Below are 16,544 nucleotides of genomic sequence, written 5' to 3'. Positions count from 1 at the left end.
GAAATTCTTGTAGTGTGTTTTTCAGCTCTATCAGTTCAGTTGGGTTCTGTTTTTGAGACCAAGTCTCCTTCTCTTGCCCAGGTTGGAGTGCAGTGGCATGATCTCAGCTCACTACAACCTCTGCCTCCAGGTTCAAGTGATTCTCCTACCTCAGCCTCTTGAGTAGCTGGGATTACAGGCATGTGCCACCATGCCTGGCTTTTTTTTTTTTTTTTTTTTTTTTTTTAGAACTCGTGACATCAGGTGATCCTCCCTCTTGGTCTCCCAAGGTGCTGGAATTAGAGGTGTGAGCCACCATGCTTGGCCAGGCTCTTTCTTATAGTGGCTATTTTGTCTGTCAGCGCCTGTATTATTTTATTGTGACTCTTGGTTTCCTTGAATTGATTTTGGCATTCTCCTGAATCTCAATGATATTCATTCCTATCTATATTTTGAATTCTACTTCTGTCATTTCATCCTTCTCAGCCTAGTTAAGAACACTTGTTGGAGAACTAGTGCAATCATTTGGAGGACATAAGACACTTTGGCTATTTGAGTTGCCAGAGTTCTTGCTTTGGTTCTTCCTTGTCTCTGCATGTGGGTGTTTCTTTCACTGCTGGACTGCCTGTGATTGAAGTCATCAGGCTGGGGCAGAGTGCTTGTGCTAGAGTTCCAGGTCAGGTGGCCCTGCCCAGTGAAGAGAAGTGAGGACCAGAATCTGCATGGAGAACAGTCCAGCCACATTTCTGTAAGATGGGTGCTTTGGGCTGGGGGTCCAGATCAGCCCCTAGTCCCATGGACTCTCCAGAGCCTGGGGACAGCAAGGGCAAGGGCTGTGAGACAGCAAAGATGATAATCCATCCTTCCCACTGGGACCTCTGTCCCAGTGAGTTGTGGAGCTGCTAATGACTGGATAGTCCCAGTGGGAGTAGCAGGTTGGGAGGACCTGCTCAGTGAGAAGATGCGGGACTGGGGACTCACATAAGAAACATTCAGGCCACTTTTCCTTACGGCTGCTGCAGTATGCTGGGGGTCCACTCCAGTCCCTAGTCACCTTGGGTTTTCCAGCAAATGAATATATCAACAGTGAACATGGCCAAGGCAGCAATATGGGAGCTGTGGCTCAAACACATTGGTAGGGGTGGCTGGGGACCCCTGTTGGAGGTCCCATTTAGTGAGGAGAAATGGGACTGGGGACCTGTGCAAAACAGCAGTCTGGCTGCCTTTTTTGTACAGCAGCTGTGCCGTGTTGGGGGTTCACTCCAGCCCCCAGTCATCTTTGACTCTCCAAAGCCTGAAGGTGACAATGGCTAAGGCTGCAAAACAACAAAGATGACAGCCTTTCCCTCCCTCTGGGAGCTACCAGGGAGGTTTTAAAAGTTTGCTCACTTGAAAACACCAGCAGCGGTGGTTGTAGACCTCAGTTGGGAGATTTCAGCCAGTGAAGAGAAGCGAGACCAGCATGAAAAAGCAGTCTGGTTGCTGCTTCACAGAGCTACTGTGCTGTGCTGGGGGACCACTCCAGTCCCTTGTTGCCTTGGATTCTTCAGAGTGCTAAGGCTGTGAAAAAGCAAAGATGATGATTTGCTTTGCCCTCTGGGAGTTTTGTCTCAGGGAGGTGTAATACTGCTACCCATGGTTGGCTGGAGTTCCTGGCCAGTGGGTCTCATCCTCTGAAGTACTAGGGAAGCAGGGCTTGCAGACTGTCCCTGTTTAGCCTCCTGGATTCAGCGCCTTTCCTAAGGGTTTGTACAGGGGAATAACTTCCTGCTCAGCTGGAGTTGCAGCTGCTCTTATCGGGAAGCCCAGGTATCTAAAGTTCTTGGGTCGCTGTGTGTGCCCAAGTAGCAGCTCTGCTAAGACCCCACAGAGCTATGTGTCAGACTGAAGGCCCTCATGGAGTGGGTTCACAAGGGGATCTCCTGACTCAAGGGTTGCAGTGATCCATGAGAGAAGTGTCTGTCCCTGGGGTCACTCACTCACTCATTGCTTCCCTGGGCAGGGGATGCTTACCTGGCTCTTTGTTGCTCCCAGGGGAGTGGTCACCCTGCCTTCCTGTTCTCCATTCTCTGTGGGTTGAGTTGTTTTCTTGATGAGCCCCAATGAGTGCACTTGGGTGTTTCACCATTGAAGGTGCCGTTCTTTATTTTTTATACTTTAAGTTCTGGGGTACATGTGCAGAACGTGAAGTTTTGTTACATAGTTATACACATGCCATTGTGGTTTGCTACACCCATCAACCCATCACCTACATTAGGTATTTCTCCTAATACTATGCCTCCCCTAGCCCCTTACCCCCTCAATAGGCCCTGGTGTGTGATGTTCCCTGCCATGTGTCCATGTAATCTCATTATTCAACTCCCACTTATGACTGAGAACATGTGGTGTTTGGTCTTCTGTTCTTGTGTTAGTTTGCTATGAGAATGATGGTTTCCAGATTCATCCATGTATCTGCAAAGGAAATGAACTTATCCTTTTTTTATGGCTGCATAGTATTCCATGGTGTCTATGTGCCACATTTTCTTTATCCAGTTTATTATTGATGGACATTTGAGTTGGTTCCAAGTCTTTGCTATTGTGAATAGTGCTGCAATAAACATACGTGTGCTTGTGTCTTTATAGTAGTAGCATGATTTATAATCCTTTGGGTAAATACCCAGTAATAGGATTGCTGGGTCAAATGGTATTTCTGGTTCTAGATCCCTGAGGAATCACCACACTGTTTTCCACAATGGTTGAAGTAATTTACACTCCCACCAACAGTGTAAAGGTGTTGCTATTTCTCCACAACCTCTCCAGCATCTGTTGTTTCCTGACTTTTTAATGGTTGACGTTCTAACTGGCATGAGATGGTATCTCATTGTGGTTTTGATTTGGATTTCTCTAATGAACAGTGATGATGAGCTGTTTTTCGTATGTTTGTTGGTTGCATAAATGTCTTCTTTGGAGAAGTGTCTGTTCCTATCCTTTGCCCATGTTTTGATGGGGTTGTTTGTTTTTTTTTTCTTGTAAATTTGTTTAAGTTTTTTGTAGATTCTGGATATAAGCCCTTTGTCAGATAGATAGAGTCCAAATTTTTTCTCCCATTCTCTATCCTGTTCACTCTGATGACAGTTTCTTTTGCTGTGCAGAAGCTCTTTAGTTTAATTAGATCTCATTTGTCAATTTTGGCTTTTGTTGCCATTGCTTTTAGTGTTTTAGACATGAAGTCTTTGCCCATGCCTGTGTCCTGAATGGAATTGCCTAGGTTTTCTTCTATTATTTTTATGGTTTTAGGTCTTATGTTTAAGTCTTTAATCCATCTTGAGTTAATTTTTGTATAAGGTGTAAGGAAAGGGTCCAGTTTTAGTTTTCTGCATATGGCTAGCCAGTTTTCCCAACACCATTTATTAAATAGGAAGTCCTTTCCCCATTGCTTGTTTGTGTCAGGTGTGTCAAAGATCAGATAGTTTTAGGTGTGTGGTGTTATTTCTAAGGCATCTGTTCTGTTCCATTGGTCTATATATTTGTTGTGATACAAATATCATGCTGTTTTGGTTACTATAGGCTTGTAGTAGACTTTGAAGTCAGGTAGCGTGATGCCTCCAGCTTTGTTCTTTTTGCTTAGGATTGTTTTGGCTATGTGGGCTCTTTTCTGGTTCCATATAAAGTTTAAAGTAGTATTTTCCAATTCTGCTAAGAAAGTCAATGGTAGCTTGTTGGGGATAGCATTGAATCTATAAATTACTTTGGGCAGTATGGCCATTTTCATGATATTGATTCTTCCTATCCATGAGCATGGAATGTTTTTCCATTTGTTTGTGTCCTCTCTTATTTCGTTGAGCAGTGGTTTGTAGTTCTCCTTGAAGAGGTCCTTCACATCCCTTGTAAGTTGTATTCCTAGGTATTTTATTCTCTTTGTAGCAGTTGTGAATGGGAGTTTGCTCATGATTTGGCTCTCTGTTTTTCTGTTATTGGTGTATAGAAATGTTTATGATTTTTGCACGTTGATTTTCTATTCTGAGACTTTGCCGAAGTTGCTTATCAGCTTAAGGAGATTTTGGGCTGAGATGATGGGGTTTTCTAAATATACATTCATGTCATCTGCACACAGAGACAATTTGACTTCCTCTTTTCCTAATTGAATACCCTTTATTTCTTTTTCTTGCCTGATTGCTCTGGCTAGAACTTCCAGTACTATGTTGAATAGGAGTGGTGAGTGAGGGCATCCTTGTCTTGTATCAGTTTTTAAAGGGAATGCTTCCAGTTTTTTCCCCTTCAGTATGATATTGGTTGTGGGTTTGTCATAAATAGCTCTTATTATTTTGATATATGTTCCACTGACACCTAGTTTATTGAGTTTTTAGCGTGAAGCAGTGTTGAATTTTATCAGAGGACTTTTCTGCATCCATCAAGATAATCATGTGGTTTTTGTCATTAGTACTGTTTATGTGATGGATTACATTTATTGATTCGCATATGTTGAACCAGCCTTGCATCCCGGCATGAAGCTGACTTGATTGTGGTGGATAAGCTTTTTGATGTGCTGCTGGATTTGGTTTGCCAGTATTTTATTGATGAATTTTGCATCGATGTTCATCTATTGGCCAGAATTTTTTTGTTGTTGTAGTGTCTGTGTCAGGTTTGGGTATCAGGATGATACTGGCCTCATAAAATGAGTTAGGGAGGATTCCTTCTTTTCTATTGTTTGAAATAGTTCCAGAAGGAATGGGGCCAGCTCCTCTTTGTACCTCTGGTAGAATTCGGCTGTGAATCTGTCTGGTCCTAGACTTTTTTGGTTGGTAGGTTATTAATTACTGCCTGAATTTCAAAACTTGTTATTGGTCTATTTAGGGATTTGGCTTTTTCCTGGTTTAGACTTAGTAGGATGTATGTGTCCAGAAATGTATCTATTTCTGATAGATTTTCTAGTTTATTTGCTTAGAAGATTTTATAGTACTCTCTGGTTGTAGTTTGTATTTCTGTGGGATCAGTGGTGATATCTCCTTTATCATTTTTTATTGCATCTATTTGATTCTTCTCTCTTTTCTTCTTTATTAATGAAGCTAGTGGTCTATCTATTTTGTTGATCTGTTAAAAAAGCCAGCTCCTGGGTTCATTGATTTTTTGAAGGGTTTTTTGTGTCTCTATCTCTTTCAGTTCTGCTCTGATCTTAGTTATTTCTTGTCTTCTCCTAGCTTTTCAATTTGTTTGCTCTTACTTTTCTAGTTCTTTTAATTGTGATGTTAGGGTGTCAGTTTTAGATCTTTCCTGCCTTCTCTTGTGGGCATTTAGTGCTATAAACTTCCCTCTACACACTGTGTCCCAGAGATTCTGGTATCTTGTGTCTTTGTTCTCATTGGTTTCAAAGAACATCTTTATTTCTGCCTTCATTTCATTATTTACCCACTAGTCATTCAGGAGCAGGTTGTTCAGTTTCCATGTAGTTGTGCAGTTTTGAGTGAGTTTCTTAATCTTGAGTTCTAATTTGATTTCACTTTGGTCTGAGAGACTCTTTGTTATGATTTCCTTTCTTTTGCATTTGCTGAGGAGTGTTTTACTTCCAATTCTGTGGTCCTGAATATCCTTGTTAATTTTTCTGTCTCATTGATCTGTCTAATATTGACAGTGAGGTGTTAAAGTCTCCCACTATTATTGTGTGGGAGTCTAAGTCTCTTTGTAGGTCTCTAAGAACTTGCTTTATGGATCTGGGTGCTCCTGTATTGGTTGTATATATATTTAGGATAGTTAGCTCTTCTTGTTGCATTGATCCCTTTACCAATGGCCTTCTTTGTCTCTTTTGATCTTTCTTGGTTTAAAGTCTGTTTTAGCAGAGATTAGGATTGCAACTCCTGCTTTTTTTTTTTTTTTTTTTTTTTTGCTTTCCATTTGCTTGGTAAATATTCCTCCATCCCTTTATTTTGAGCCTGTATGTGTCTTCACACATGAGATAGGTCTTCTGAATACAGCACACTGATGGGTCTTGACTCTTTATCCAATTTGCCAGTCTGTATCTTTTAATTGAGGCATTTAGGCCATTTACATTTAAGGTTAATATTGTTATGTGTGAATTCGATCCTGTCATCATGATGCTAGCTGGTTATTTTGCCCATTAGTTGATGCAGTTTCTTCATGGTATCGATGGTCTTTACAATTTGGTTTGTTTTAGCAGTGGCTGGTACTGGTTGTTCCTTTCCATGTTTAGTGTCTCCTTCAGGAGCTCTTGTAAGGCAGGCCTGGTGGTGACAAAATCTCTCAGCATTTGCTTGTCTGTAAAAGATTTTATTTCTCCTTCGCTTATGAAGCTTAGTTTGGCTAGACGTGAAATTCTGGGTTGAAAATTCTTTTCTTTAAGAATGTTCAATATTGGTCCCCATTCTCTTTTGGCATGTAGGGTTTCTGCCACGAGATCCACTGTTAGTCTGATGGGCTTCCCTTTGTGGGTAACCCGACCTTTCTTTCTGGCTGCCCTTAACATTTTTTCCTTCATTTCAACCTTGGTGAATCTGATGATTATGTGTCTTGGGGTTGCTCTTCTTGAGGAATATCTTTGTGGTGTTCTCTGTATTTCCTGAATTTGAATGTTGGCCTATCTTGCTAGGTTGGGGAAGTTCTTCTAGATAATCTCCTGAAGAGTGTTTTCCAACTTGGTTCCATTCTCCCCATCACTTTCAGGTACATCAGTCAAACATAGATTTGTTTTTTTCACATAGTCCCATATTTCTTGGAGGCTTTGTTCATTTCTTTTTATTCTTGTTTCTCTAATCTTGTCTTCTCACTTTATTTCATTGAGTTGATCTTCAATCTCTGATATTCTTTCTTCCACTTGATTGATTTGTCGATTGATACTTGTGTATGCTTCACGAAGTTCTCGTGCTGTGTTTTTCAGCTCCATTAGGTCATTTATTTTATTCTCTAAACTTATTATTCTAGTTAGCAATTCATCTAACCTTTTTTAAAAGTTCTTAGCTTCCTTGCATTGGGTTAGAACATGCTCCTTTAGCTCGGAGGAGTTTGTTATTACCCACCTTCTGAAGCCTACTTCTGTCAATTTGTCAAACTCATTCTCCATCCAGTTTGGCCCCTTGCTGGCAAGGAGTTGTAGTCCTTTGGAGGAGAAGAGGTGTTGTGTTTTTTGGAATTTTCAGCCTTTTTGCACTGGTTTCTCCCCATCTTTGTGGATTTATCTGCCGTTGGTCTTTGATGTTGGTGACCTTCAGATGAGGTATCTGAGTGGATGTGCTATTCCTTTCTGTTTGTTAGTTTTCCTTCTAGCAGTCAGGCCTCTCTGCTGAAGGTCTGCTGGAGTTTGCTGGAGGTTCACTCCAGACCTGTTTGCCTGGGTATCACCAGTAGAGGCTGCAGAATAGCAATGATTGCTGCCTGTTCTTTCCTTTTTGTCCCAGAGGAGCACCCACCAGATGGCTGCCAGAGCTCTCCTGTATGAGGTGTCTTTCAGCCTCTACTGGGAGGTGTCTCCCAGTCAGGATACACGGGGGTCAGGGACCCACTTGAGGAGGCAGTCTGACCCTTAGCGGAGTTCAAGCGCTGAGCTAGGAGGTCCCTTACACTCTTCAGAGCTGTCAGGTAGGGACACTTAATTCCGCTAAGCTGCACTGGCAGCCGCCACTTCCCCCAAGTGCTCTGTTCCAGAGGGATGCTGGTATTCTCTGTAAGTTCCTGACTGGGGCTGCTGTCTTTTTTTCAGAGATGCCCTGCCCAGAGAGGAGAAATCTGGCAGTCTGGCCATAGCAGCCTTACTGAGCTGTGGTGGGCTCCACCCAGTTTGAAGTTCCCAGGGACTTTGTTTACACTGTGAGGATAAAACCGCCTACTCAAGCCTCTGCAATGGTGGACGCCCCTCCCCCCACAAAGCTCCAGCATCCCAGGTGGATCTCAGACTGCTGCTGTGCTGGCAGCCAGAATTTCAAGTCAGTGGATCTTAGTTTGCTGGACTCTGTGGGGGTGGGACCCGCAGAGCCAGACCACTTGACTTCCTGGCTCAGCCCCCTTTCCAGGGGAGTGAAGGGCTCTGTCTCTCTGGTGTTCCAGGCACCACTGGGGTATGGAAACAAAAAAAAAAACTCCTGCAGCTAGTTCGGTGTCTGCCCAAATGGCCACCCAGTTTTGTACTTGAAACCCAGGGCCCTGGTGGCATAGGCACTGGAGAGAATCTCCTGATATATCCGTTGCAAAGACCGTGGGAAAAGTGCAGTGTCTGGACTGGAGTTCACCGTTTTTCCCGGTGCAGTTTCTCACAGCGTCCCTTGGCTAGGGGAATGAATTCCCCGACCCCTTGCAATTCCTGCATGAGGCAACACCCCTCCCTGCTTCTGCTCACCCTCCGTGGGCTGCACCCACTGTTCAACCAGCTTCAATGAGATGGACCAGGTACCTCAGTTGGAAATGCAGAAATCACCCACCTGCGTCAATCTTGCTGGGAGCTGCAGACCAGTGCTGTTCCTATTCAGCCATCTTGCCAGCATCTCCTGTACTCAAAGATGAAGGTACTGTATTTACTTGTCCCTTCTATTTCTCTTTGTGAGACTAGCACATGCTAGCTCCTTCTAGTTGACCATCTTGACCAGCCCCTCCTATTTGACTCTTTAAATTATGTTTATAAATAACTTTGATAACATTAAATATTAAATGCAGAAAAGAAGTGATAATAAAAATAATTACTTATTTTTATCTATCAGATTGGAAAAGTTTAAACACATTGGGATTTTTTTCTGAAGGGCCGTTAACATTTAAGCTATATAATTTTGTGTTCAGAATCCCCAATTTCTATTTCTAGAAATTGACCCTAAGAGTAAAGCATAACTACGTTCAGATAAATGATAAAAATGAATGATAAATGGCCATATCAGCTGCCATTCATGAGGATTTATATGTACCTTGCACTTTAGAGACAGTGTCTGAGTTAATTCCAATGACAACCGAATCAGGTGGTTATCACTGCCCTCTTTATGTATGAGTCAACAACCCTCCATTGTTTTGCTTTCCTTTTATGCCCCCCATTCTTCCTCTTTTGTCCACAGAGTATGTTCTGTAATGTTTTTGTTTTTAAATAAAGACTGGAATTTGTCTCCCTGTTTTTCTTAATTGGTGAGAACTTGAAATGGAGGACAGTAGATGAGTCTCAAACCTCCAAAAGTGCATGTCAAAGGAAGTCTTAGTTGATAAAATGATGAGCTAAAAGAATATTGGGTACAAGAAGAAAATAGGCCAGATTGGAATTATAGATGTGAAAATAGGCTAGATGTGGATGTTTGATGTAATTTTAAACAAACAGATACTCTTCCTTAGAAAGTAACTAAATGACATCAATAGTTGCAGCAGCAGCAATTTTAATCATCACTAACTCTCATGCTCACCTCTAGTGCCCAGATTTTTATTTTTTATTTTCATCTCTCAATTAAAATAACTTAAAGGACAACTGATTACCATATTTTAATCAGAAAAACTGAGGATGGGTCTAAAATGTCTTTCTGCTATTAGAAAGCAAGGATTACTTCAAAGTGTGAAAGACCACCAGTCAAAGACCATCAGGAACATGTTTAGTTTTTTTTTTTAGCTTGCAAGGAAGAACACACTCCAGGGGAATTTTGTGGTGTCAGGTAAATAGGTAATTGGGAAGAGCTTATTATAAGATTTTTGCTTATGTTGACTAATTTTAGGAAGAGACTGAAGAAGCAGGGACCATCTCTGGATTGGATAATGTCAAGCAGCTAGGAGCAGTTTGGCAATTGAGTATCTATTAATCTTTCTACAAAATTTGGTGGTAGTGAGGCTAGGCTGGGATGTCATTGGTAAGAAAACAAAAATCACTCAGATATATTTTTTTCTCTAGTTGAATTACAGCTTTGACTATGCTTGTTAGAGACTTTCCATCATAGCTTGATAGCCAGCTAGCAGGGCTGATATTCACTTTCTCAAAGATATTCAAGGCAGTGTAAAAAGCATAAAGAAACTGACTTAAAGGAATTCTTTCTGGCTAAATTGAGAAAATTTAAGCATCAAAAAGAGAATAATTATGATTATAAAAGCTATGAGGTCATTCAGATATTCAAATGAAAAGTTAATGAAAGTATAAAAAATGTAGTTATAATAAAAAGAAAGGTGAACATTGTGGGATATATTTAACTTTTACTGATTACATAAGCTTCTAATTAATACCTGGGAATACAACATGTTTCAAAAGTTTAAAACCTATCTGAAAGGCAGAGACATAAAAGTCCCTTGATGTAATACATAAAACCTTATTATAAAAGAAAGCCGAGACTCCGTCTCAAAAAAAAAAAAAAAAAAGAAAGCTCAGTCTAATGCCCCAAGGCTTGAGTTTAAATCACAGAGGTTTACACAATCAGGATTCTTGGCCAACCAAGATTTATCAGTTGCAAAATTCTACAACTTTTCATTTCAGTTGGTCTAAGGTGGTATTCTTTTGCTTTTGTCACTAGTAAAATTACTTCAGCCTTGAGAAACCTTGATAATACATAAAACTCCTAGAAAGGAAGAAGCATAAGTTCATCTGATAAGATTTATCTTGATTTCAGTACCTTTATAACTGGTTTAAAATGAAAGTATAATAGAGATTTAAAGCATTTCTTATTTTTGTATTTTGTTTGATTTTTCAGAAAATATAAAATATTAGAATAATACTTTAAATTATTTAGGACTTTAAAAAACTTTTAAGTTCAAGGTACATGTGCAGGTGTGTTACATAGATAAACTTGTGTCATGGGAGTTTGTTGTACAGATTATTTCATCACCCAGGTATTAATCCTCATACCCATTAGTTATTTTTCCTGATCCTCTCCCTCCTCCCACTCTCCACTTTCCAACAGGCCCCAGTGTGTGTTTTTCCTCTCAATGTGTCCATGTGTTCTCATAGCTCCCACTTATAAGTGAGAACATGTGGTATCTGGTTTTCTGTTCCTGCGTTAGGTGGTAAGGATAATGGCCTCCAGCTCCATCCATGTCCCTGGAAAGGACGTAATCTTGTTTTTTTCGTGGCTGCATAATATTCCATGATGTATATATACCACATATTCTTTATCCAGTCTGTCAGCAGTGGGCATTTAGGTTTATTCCATGCATTTGGGACATACTATTAAAAATGTTTGTGACCAAAAAGTAAGTTTTAGTAAATCTAATTTGTTTTATTCCAAGTCTATATTAATTAATTTCATACTATGTGAATACTTAAAATAGCGAAGGTTTACTCCTTCAAAAATGATAATTTTTTAATGAAGTTATACAGTTAACAAATGGGGTATTAAACAATGGTAATGAATGTTCCTCTTTATGTACAGAAACTTTTCAGACATCAAAGAATCTACCCATAGAACAGAGGTGAGGATGTCATAGAACTGAAAAGCAATGTGTTGGAGAATCACTCATCCATTTTCTTTTGGGATGTTTTCACAACAAAACTCCTTTTGAGAGCATCCCATCACGTATAAACCTTGAGAACCTTCTGATTCTATCATCCTGGCTAAAAACAGGTTAGAGAAACTGATGTTTGTTTCTCTGGGCCTTTTTCTTCTGTTCACAAAATGTCATCTACAGATCAGACAAGAAAAAGAATGAGTAACCAGGATGCTGCTGCTCAGAGCTGTCCATAGACAGGTGTATTCAATCAGTGATCTCCCACATCCCTGCATTATGACTTTCTTCATATGAAAGTCATACATGGTAATGCCTTGAAGTTCCCAACCCTAACATGGGGTCCCAAGAGTTCCCTCCCTCATATTCCAACTAAGGGATACATATGGTGTCTCTTTGGTTAAAAAGGTAAAGGAAGTTGAGAAGGAAAGAATTTATGTGGGTTATTGCCACTTTGAAAAAACTTGGGCAATTTAATAAGGAAGATAAGAAATATGAATGTTGGGTGATCAATTGCAGTATCTGCCACAGGTGTGATCAATTTCCCAAACCAGGTATAATGCTTCAAATGAGGAAGAGAAAAGAAAAATGGTTCATAGAGGGAAAACTCCCAGGAGATTCTTACCCAGGTGAGGACCAGGCACATAGGGCAGTCCATCTGGACGCGGGAAGATGCTATCTTTTGTGATTTTGGGCTTGACCTGTTGTAGGATGTAGTAATCAATTGTGCATTCTAAGGACCCTGGACTTTATCTCCCATCAGCAATTTCCCTCCCATGATACTCTCACACTTTCCCTGTCTCAGAGGCAGAAAAGACCTGAAGTCTATTGAGGTCATAATTGCAGTCTGCCCCTGCACCATGGACCCCATTGATTCCAACTCCATAATGTTCTTGTAGTCTGTCTGTGTGCCTCTGTCTCTCTTACTCTGATTTTCAATCTCATCCTCTTGCCTTCAAACATTTGTACATTTTTCTTTGTAAATTGTGAAACCACAGGCCTGACATTAAATCCATCATAATTCTTTTTCTATGATTCTTTCTGCTAAATACTTCAATCTTGTGTCTCATGCCTACAGTTTTTTTCTTTTTCTGGCCCTAGAAATTTGAAGTTTCTCATTTCACTACTTTATGAAGTCTGTCCCTTAGAGGACACCCAGAATTCTTTCTACACAAATAGAATGCATTTTTAAAAAACTTGTATTACCACTTTCCAACTTTCGGTTGTAACAGGTATTCTTGACCTTGTACTCTTTCTAAAGACCTTTCCTCTTCAGTGTTCTTTCTTTTACAACTTTCCTATTAGCTCTTTTTCTCTCTCTGCAAATCTGTTATCCCTGAAGACTGTTTTTTTCTCATTTTCTTTTCTTCTGTCTTTAGAGAAAAAAAGTCACACAAATATTTCACTGAATATTCTGAGTTGGAAATTCCAAATCAATATGCACCGCTAGTTCTCTTGTCTCTCTTCTACACTAGTTCCACATTCTGAGTTGCCCTGGGAGATTTCTACTTCAAAGTTCCACAACCATTTAAAGCTTAATCTCTTGGAAAATCATTTTCCCTTCCCATGGTCTCTATTTCTAACAGTGAGACATGGTGCTTCTCAGCACAAACTTTGGAATCAGACAAATAGAAATCCAGCTCTTATAATTGTGTGCCGAAGGACATTAGGCAAATCACCTAACCTCTCTCTATCTTTGTTTTCTTACCTGCAAAGTGAGGATACCCACCTCAGAGGAGCTGATACTTCTTGTGAAGTTATTAGCTGTTTACAGACACTTAGTTCTCTCCCTAAGAGAGAACTAAGTAAATAGGAGGGCTATATTAACCTGTCCTGTTGAACTCAGTCTGGCCATTTGCTTTGGTCAATGAAATGGGAGCTGAGGTGTGACAGGTTCCATTGCTCAGTTAAAAGCCACAACAGCATTGTTCACAGTGGTGCAGAAAGAATGACATGGGGCAGAGTCTCACCCATCCTTGAAGGATGTGTAATGTTAGTGAGAAATAAACCTTTATTATTTAAAGACTGAATTTTAGGATTGTTTTGTTACTGTAGCACATCTGAGCCTACATTGATTGTTACATCTTTGCACTAAGAACAAGACAGGAGGGTGGGGCCAAGATGGCTGGCTAGAAACAGTTGTGTTCAGAGGCTCCCATCAAAAAGAACCAAATAAGCATGTGAATCCTTCACTGTCAACCAAGGTATCTAGTTTCTCTCATCAGAACTGAGTAGGAGACTGGTGTGATCCACGGAGAGGAAGGCAGGGAGTGAGAATGCTACCCAGCCAGGAAAATCATGCCTTTTCCATGGAACTGTGTGACCCATGGATCAGAAGATTCCACTTGTGAACTCATGCCACCAGGGCCTAGTGTCCCAACCCTGCAGCCATGCAGATTCTCCACAGCCTTTCAGCTGGGATCTGCTTAAGCCTACTGAGCTCCCAGGAGGAGTGGGTGACCAGCACCACAGCTGTGGCTGTGGCTGCCTGCTGTCTAAGCCATTGGCACTCTTTGGTGGAGAGGCAGCAGCCAGCACTGGGACTCACAACTGCCTAACACACTAGACTCCCTGAGTGTGGGAAGGGTGACATCCATCTCCGTAGCTCCAGGCTGTGCTTTTCCCCTGCTAGAGACGAGGAGGCTGGATGGCTTGGTCCCAAGATGTGTCACCCACAGCCCAACATATCAGCTGGGGCAGACTGTGGCCAGAGTGCCTTTTCAGGCCTGACCCTGACCCATCCTTCCTTATTGGGTGGGGCTTCCATGCAGGAACTCCAATAACTCCAGTCAGAGGCTCAGGGACAGAACCCAGATCTCCCTGGGCCTGAGTCCCTATGGGGAAGAGTGGCCGCAGTCTCTGTGGACCAACAGACTCAGCCTTTCTTCCTGGTAGTTTTGAGGAATCCAGGCAGCCCAGATGAGTGGGCTTCCCCCCGGAGAAGCATACTCCCTCCACCAAGGGACAAAGTACTTCATTAAACAGGTCCCATTCCCCATGGCACCCAACTGGGTGAGACCCTCCAACAGGGGTTGGCAGACACCCTATACAGGAGCAGTCATACTGGCATCAGGTTGGTGTCCCTTGAGGTCAGAGATTCCAGAAGAAGGAGCAGGCACCCATCTTTGCTGTTTTCTAGCCTCCTTGAGTGACATCTCCAGGTGTGGGAGCAAACCAGATGAATATGGCCTGAAGTGAACCCCCAGAAAACTGCAGCAGCCCTACAGAAGAGGAACCTGACCATTGAAAGAAAAACAAGTAGAAAGCATCAACAACAATGAAAACCCTCACAAAAACCCCATCCAAGGGTCAGCAGCCTCAAAGATCCAAACTAGACAAACTAACAAAGACGAGAAAGAATCAATGGAAAAACGCTGAAAACCCAAAAGGCCAGAGTGCCTCTTCTCCTCCAAATGATCACAATCTCTCTCCAGCAAGGATGCAGAACTAGACAAAGGATGAGATGGACGAATTGACAGAAGTAGACTTCAGAAGATGGATAATGAAAAACTCTGCTGAGCTAAAGGAGCATGTTCTAGCCCAATGCAAAGAAGCAAAGAACCTTGATAAAAGATTAGAGGAGCTGCTAAGTATATTAATCAGTATAGAGAGGGACATAAATGACCTGATGGAGCAGAAGAACACAGCACAAGAACTTCATGATGCATACACAAGTATCAATAGCTGAATTGACCAAGTGGAAGAAAGCATTTGAGTTTGAAGATACCTTGCTGAAATAAGGCATGCAGACAAGACTAGAGAGAAAAGAATAAAAAGGAATGAACAAAGGCTCCAAGAAGTTTGGGATTTCATAAAAAGACTGAACCTACAATTGATTGGAATACCTGAAGGAGATGGGGAGAATGGAAACGAGCTGGAAAACACACTTCAGGATATTATCCAGAACTCCCCCAACCTAACAAAACAGGCCAACATAAAAATTAAGGAAATACAGAGAACATCACTACGATACTCCATGAGAAGATCAACCCCAAGACACACAATCATCAGATTCTCCAAGGTCGAAATGAAGGAAAAAATGTTAACGGCAGCCAGAGAGAAAGATTAGGTTACCTACAAAGGGAAGCCCATCAGACTAACAATACATCTCTTAACAGAGGCTCTACAAGTCAGAAGAATTTGGGGGCCAGTATTCAACATTCTTAAAGAAAGGAATTTTCAACCCAGAATATCATTTCCAGCCAAACTAAACTTCATAAGCAGAGGAATAAAATCCTTTCCAGATAAGCAAATGCTGAGGGATTTCATTACCACCAGGACTGCCTTGCAAGTGCTCCTGAAAGAAGTACTAACTGTGGAAAGGAAAACCCAGTACGAGTCACTGAAAAAACACACCAAAATATAAAGACCAACGACATTATGAAGAAACTGTATCGACTAGTGCACAAAAGACCAAATAGCATCATGATGATAGGAACAAATTCACATGTAACAATACTAACCTTAAATGTAAATGGACTAAATGCCTTAATTAAAAGACACTAACTGGCAAATTGGATGAAGAGTCATGACTTATTGGTGTGCTGTATTCAGGAGATGCATCTCACATGCAAAGACGCACATAGGCTCAAAATAAGGGGATGGAGGAAAATTTACCAAGAAATGGCAAGCCAAAAAAGTAGGGGTTGCAATCCTAGTCTCTGACAAAACAGACTTTAAACCAACAAAGATCAAAAGAGACAAAGAAGGGCATTACCCAATGGTAAGGGGAACAATTCAGTAAGAAGAGCTAACTATTCTAAATGTGTATGTGCCCAATACAGGAGCACCCAGATTTATAAAACAAGTTCTTAAAGACCTACAAAGAGACTTAGCCTCCAACACAATAATAGTGGGAGACTTTAATACTCCATTGTCAATATTAGATCAACGAGACAGAAAATTAACAAGGGTATTCAGGACTTGAAGTCAACTCTGCATCATATGGACCTAATAGACATCTACAGAACTCTCCACCCCAAGTCAACAGAATATATATTCTCAGCACCACATCACACTTATTCTAAAATACCATGTAATTGGAAGTAAAACACTCCTCAGCAAATGAAAAGAACAGAAATCATAATAAACAGTCTCTCAGACCACAGCACAATCAAATTAGAACTCAGAATTAAGAAACACACTCAAAACCACACACTTACATGGAAATTGAACAACCTGCTCTTGAATGACTC

This window comes from Trachypithecus francoisi, unplaced genomic scaffold (genome assembly GCF_009764315.1).
Source record: "Trachypithecus francoisi isolate TF-2019V2 unplaced genomic scaffold, Tfra_2.0 Lachesis_group17, whole genome shotgun sequence".
In the NCBI taxonomy this organism is placed as follows: Eukaryota; Metazoa; Chordata; class Mammalia; order Primates; family Cercopithecidae; genus Trachypithecus; species Trachypithecus francoisi.
Note: the sequence above shows the minus strand (reverse complement) of the source record.